The sequence below is a fragment of the Buteo buteo genome, chromosome 5 (assembly GCF_964188355.1).
Source record: "Buteo buteo chromosome 5, bButBut1.hap1.1, whole genome shotgun sequence".
NCBI classification, from domain to species: domain Eukaryota; kingdom Metazoa; phylum Chordata; class Aves; order Accipitriformes; family Accipitridae; genus Buteo; species Buteo buteo.
In genome coordinates, this window is record NC_134175.1 from 24,436,081 (window position 1) to 24,442,080 (window position 6,000).

The 6,000-nt window shown below is 51.1% G+C and overlaps 1 protein-coding gene across 3 annotated transcripts in view; it reads right to left on the reverse strand.

The window, feature by feature from the left end:
- Positions 1 to 5,359, reverse strand: part of CREB1 (cAMP responsive element binding protein 1) — a 41,996-nt gene extending 36,637 nt beyond the window's left edge. For 2 of the 3 annotated variants that reach the window (XM_075028199.1, XM_075028197.1), the window contains exon 1: positions 4,684 to 5,357. The gene's annotated coding sequence lies outside the window, so the exon portion shown is untranslated. Of the gene's footprint in view, positions 1 to 4,683 lie in introns of all 3 variants that reach the window. The other variant, XM_075028198.1, reaches the window with a different exon arrangement.
- Positions 5,360 to 6,000: the final 641 nt, after the last annotated feature.

The following is a 6,000-nucleotide window of genomic DNA, read 5'->3' on the forward strand; positions in this document are numbered from 1 at the left end:
CAAAACAAACAGTATGTATACATGTATTAAAGTATGGGAACAGCTTCTGCTCATGTTCATTTGCTCATATCTAGCACACATAAAAACTTAAACTTAGCTAAAGGATCCAGTGCTGCAGCAAGAAGAGCCACACCAGGATCTATGCTATCCAGCTCAGTTATAAACACAGCAATAATTAAAAACTTTTATGTAGGCCGCATTTTCTCATTTAGCAGCACTGCTGTTTGAGCTGCCCTTATCTTTCTTCCTGCTCATTCTAGTCCCATCCCTTCCCCTGATTATGCTGGTACAGCTACTGTGCAGCCATGCAGCAACCAGAGGAGGGAATGAGAGGGAATGATCCAGGTGAAAAATAATCAGGCTCCCCACCTCTCACACTGCTGCATCATTTCCCCAGTCAGGTCTACCATGCAGTAGCCTAAACATTTGTGCCAGTGCAATGGAGAAGACGTTAGCAAATTACCAGATGTGGAGGATGCTTCAGCCAATATTACTGTAAAAAAAATGTATGCAGAACTATAGTTTCAGTCCATCAGCAGTAGATAAACTTCAGAAATTCTTGGGTTTCTCAGGCTACTTTTTTTTTTTTGAGTCTGCTCAAGAAATGAACCTGCTCTTTTCTAAGTTTAGAAAGCTGTCTGAAAAAGTTTCTGCCAAAAAAGGAAAATACAACCCAGCTTTACAGTTCTTCCAAATGCAGGGAAAAAAGTTTTGCTGATAACCTCATCGACCAAACAAGCTATCGCTGAACAACACTTAGAGGATCAGAGATTTATACACATCACTTGAACTCTCCCCTCTAAAAAGTGTGAAGACATCAAGGGTAGACTTTTTTGTTTCAGTTTCCTGCATGAAAGTAGCTTCAAAATAGTTCATTATAAGGCTTCCTGCAGCTAAAGTAGCTAGTGTAGTCTTGTGTCAGAGACCAATGGAAAAGTAATGAAATCCAGAACAGCAATTAGCAGGACTCTCCTACCTCTGGAACTATTTTTCCATCTTTCACCTAATGGGCTTGATTTATGACAAACATCAGATCTCACAATACTCTCAGAAGAAAAATAGGTGTGCTTATTATCTTGAGCGGTAAAAGAAACCCTGTACCTATGCACTTTCCTTAAAAACTCCTTGAGAGTACCTAACAAGCATCAGTGCTGCTTTAAACTTGTATGTATGTATATATGTTTTACATATACATAAAACATATACATGCATCCAAACAGGAACACACTTCCTCCAAATTCCTTACCCTCTCCCCTTCAAGAGGCCCTTTCACCACAGTTTTCTATTCTCTCCACTTCACATAAGATACTCTGAATCTAGCACTGCCAGAAAAAAACAGCAGCAGCATGAAATGGGAAGATCCTTGTCCGTTTTCAAATGCTTTTTCATGTAAAAGATCAACTAGACCCTGGCACATCTTCATCTCCTGCACAGCTGACAAGGCTGTTTTAGAAACATGGAAGGTGCCTTATTTGTTCTCACTCACCTTTTTAATTGTGGTACAACCATGTGATCTGAAAGTTTTGAAGAATAAAATAGGTATCAATGCCTTCATGCTGGGTGATGTACAAAGATTGTTAACCGCAGACTGCTCAGGTTTTCATAATCACCATGAAATATGACCACACAGACTGCAGATGAGGCAACACAATTTTTGATTCAGAGAAAAATCACTGCCCTGTCACGAAACTTCCAACTGTATGTAGGTAGGGCACCAGAGAGCTCAAACTGAATTCAGTAGGGTCGTTTCTGTAGATGAGGATTACTGTCATGTCCCCCGAAACTAACTTTCGATTAGTGGCAGAAAGCTAGCACAGCCTTCTCACTGCACAAAAACCTTGAGAAGTGTGGCATGAGTAACTGATCTCCACTTGCTTCCAGAGATCTGAAAATAGAGGTGAAGTGTGAATATCCCATTTGTTTCAAAAGGGCGTCAACAGAAATTCCTAGTCAGGGCCTTGTCTGCTATCAAAATCTTCACCTACAGAGCTGTAGCTGCACTTAGGCAAGAAGAAGAGGCTGTTTGCTTGTTACTGCAGCAGAACAGCTACTTTCCAGAATAAGATCAGCTACTACAGAATATTTTATATTTGACATCAGTACCAGCAATAGCTACACTGGTGTAGGCTTCCAGGAAACAGACAGATTGATGACTTGACAGTCTAAATGAGACGTTTCTAAATTTTCTGTACCAGCAGACCCCTCTCCCCTTTCAGATCTTTGGTTCTTTTTTTCACCCAGGGTAGCAGACACCCTTATCACCAAAAGTATGTAAGAAAATATAATACATATATAGATCAGATGCAGACCATTTATTGCAGATCCAGACACAAAGCTGAGAGTACTAATCTAAACATTGATGTTCTATCAATGAATCTGAAGCATTAAAAATTATTACACTCTTCTTTCCTACATGTAAATATTTCATTTTAGGTCACCTGTAATTGATGCTTAGCAAATACACAACCACCTCTCTGTTCCCTTTTCTCTGATGTGTTAGGATACAAAGCTGGTGAGGAAACGCCGAGATCTGTGTTAGAAAGTAGGGATCTGAGAGTTTTCCACTCTACTATGAAATAGAGTAAAATAAAATGTGTTTCTAAAGCTACAAAAAACAAGCAGCAAGGATTTACTGTCGCATTTTTGTATTTAAAATGAAGTGCATATTCCATCAAACCAAGAATGAATGAAATACACCAATGACTACACTCTCTTTTTAATCACTATCAACAGCTACATTGCTTACTGAAGTCCTCAGATGTCTATTAATCAATTACAACTTTAGAAACCCTCTTCTCGTGTTGGTATTATTCGGAGTGAAGTGATGTAGAGCACCTTCGACCTTCATTTCAAAAGAAGTGGTAGAAGTGACAGAAAACAAATTCACATACAAGGAAGGACAGGCTTATCTACACATGCGAATCACAAATACCCATCTTGAATAAAAACATATTGCAGTGACTTCACATTTTACTGTAAAAATCCGCATTTGTTGATACAGGGAAAGGAAGCAAGTAGAGTCTCAAAACTCCTGTACTCTGAAATAGCGTTTGGTGGTCACAATGGGACTAAACAGAGATATCCAATATTCCTAAATAAGTCTCTGGTTCTTTATTTAAGAAACAGGAAACGTGCTTCTAACCCCAGGAAAAAAAAAAAATCATGAGAGGTGTTATTCCAGAAGCAGATTATGTGCAGGCATTTCACCATTTAAGATGGAGAAGAAAACAAAAAAAGATTTTTAAAAAAATATATGTTTTGGGGAAGAAAAGCCATATGACCTATATAAAGTTTTTATCCTTCTATACACTGCAGAGGTGTAATAATCTTTGGTTAAAATAAGTTTTTTAAGATTGCCACGTCATTTTTACTTATTCCTGTACACAAAAATGCAGGTATCCAGGTTTTGAAAGTAGAAATAAAGTCAAAATAATGTCTTCTATTCTAGACAACAAAATGGGGAAAAAAGCCCCACAGCTGCAGCAAGGCAAGGCTGGTGTAAGGTGGAAAAGGCATCTGAGTTGACATTTGCTATTAAAGCAGGGCTAGAGGTCAAATCCTGCTTGCTGTGCAGCACCTACGAGTCTGTGGAGAACTGGCAAAAGCAAATCCCAAACCGAGATTTGCCAGCCACGGCCAGGCTCAAGTTCACTTTGGGTTAAAAATACTAACAGGAAAGGAAGAACGCAGCAAAAGGGAACCGTATCTGTTACGCGATCTGCGCACGGGGCTTAAAGCTCTTCCCTCCGCTATCTCCCCGGAGCGCGGTGTTGGGTGACCGAGTACCATTGCCCCTTCCACAGCCTCCTGCGGACGGCCGTGCCCCACGCTGCAAATAAAAGTAAACCACCAGACCAAGCGCTGGCCTGAGCTTCTGCGCACAGATTTTATTAAAAACTTCTCGTTACAGAGCCCAGGAGCGTGATACAGAGCCTGGGAGCACCCCCACGTTCTCGTTTCCATCACGGCAAGAGTTTGTTTATTTATTTATACAGCGCACTCGGGTCACCGGGGAAGTGAAACTCTCCGGGCGCGGAGCGGGGGGCCCGGCGGCCCCGCAGGAGGGCTGCCCGCCCGCCCCGCCGCCACGGCCGGCCCCGCGTCCCCGGAGCCCGGCGGAGCCGCGCCGGCCGGGAGGCCGCGCCCGGGGCCGCCGCCGACCGAGGCGGGCGGCGCCGGGGGGAGGAAGCGGGGCGCGCGGCGGCGGGGAAGCGAGCTGCAGCGCTCACGGAGGGGCGGCGCGGGGAGGGGAGGGGGCGCCCCGCCGCGGAGGGGGGCGCGGGTGGGTGCGCGGCCGCCCCCCGCCGCCGCCGCCGCTCCCCCCTCGTCGTCTTCCTCCGCCGCCTCCTCATGGGGCCGGGGGGCGCGATCCCCCTTCCCCGCCGCGGTGAGCGCCGCCGCTGGCTGCCGCCAGAGTCGCCGCCGCCGCCGCCGCCGCCCGGCCGTGGCGGCCGCCGCCGCCGCCGGGGCCGGCTCCCATCCGCCATTATCCTTTGTTCGCGGCGCGGCGGCGGCGGGGATGTTGCAGGGCTCGGCTCCATCTTTAAAGCGGGCGCCCCTCCCGCGGGCGGTGCAAGGCCGGGCCCCCGCGTCCTGCCGCCCGGCGGCTCCCCTGGTCCCCGCCGGGCTCCATTTCCTTCCCTCCCCCCCGCCCCTGTTTGCTGGGCGCCTTCCTCCTCTTACCGGTTACCAGGCTGCTCCGTCACTGCTTTCGTTCGCGCCTAGGATCTCGCCGCAGTTTTATTCTCTCCCCCACGTAACACACCGCGTCAAACTACACCTCCGCCGCGTCACTCACACACACACAGGCGCTCCCAGCCCGGCGACAGGCAGGCAGCGGCCGACTGAGGAGCGCCAGCCAGGGAGCAAGCGCCGAGCGCGCCGCGGCCCGCACGGAAAACGCCGAGCGCTCACGGAAAACGCCGAGCGCCCGGCAGGCGGCGGGAACGGCCGAGCGCGCCGCCGGCCCCCGCGGAAAGAGCCGAGCGGCCGCGGAAACGAACGAAGCGCCCCGGAGGGGAGGCGGAAAGAGCCGAACGGCCGCGGGAAGGCGCGAACGGCGCTTCCGCCCGGGGCAGCCCGCGCGGAAAGCACCGAGCGGGGCTGGGGGGGGGAGGGGGGGCGCGCGCGCCCTCCTTAACCCCCACCCCTGCCCCCGCCCCCGCCGGGCGCGCGAGCGGGGCCGAGGAGGCCGGAAAGCCACGAGCGTTCACGGAAACGGCCGAGCCGCCCCGGAGGCGCGCGTCCGAGCGCGGACCCGTCTCCCCCAGAGATTCCTCCCCCGGGAGAGCTGGGCACCTCGAGTTCACCGAGCGCGTCCCCGCGCACACACTGGCGCCGCGGGGGACCCGCCGCCCCCCCGCCCCGGGATCCCCTCTCCGGGTGTCCCCGCTGCCAGGGCAGTCCCCCACACCCCTTTCCTCAGGCCCCCGATTCTCACCCCAAGACCCAACCACCCCTTGTCTTTACAGGCACAGTGTGGCAGATGAGGTGCTGTGGTGAGGCGGTGCTGTGGTGAGGCAATGCTGCCCCTCCTCGATGCCTCCTGGCTGCCTGGTGTCCCCACCGTCCCCCCTCCATGTGGTGAAGCGCCCACATCCTTCATGCTACTCCTCTAAACCTTCCTTTACTGCCTGATTTTTGCTCCGGCCTGTGACTCCCATCCTGCTCCCTATCCTTTCTGGCCTCATGGCCGGCCAGCCATGGCGGCCCAAAACCAGGCACAGGGTGACTGCTGCTCCATCGTGACACAAATATCCCCGCAAAATCCCTCAGCCCTGAGCAACCGGCCTCCACTGGTGCTGCAGGGACAAGCCCGTTTTGGCAGAGGTGCAGGCACCAGGCATCGAAGCTGTAAAACCACAATTTTCAGAGCAGCTGTGACTGAGGCGGCAGTTTGCATCCAGGGCACCAGCCCTGTGCTTCGCCGCCTCTCAGGAAGGGCAGACATTGTCACGACCGGGCAGGGGATGAGATACGGGTTTGTGTCTCCTCAGAGAA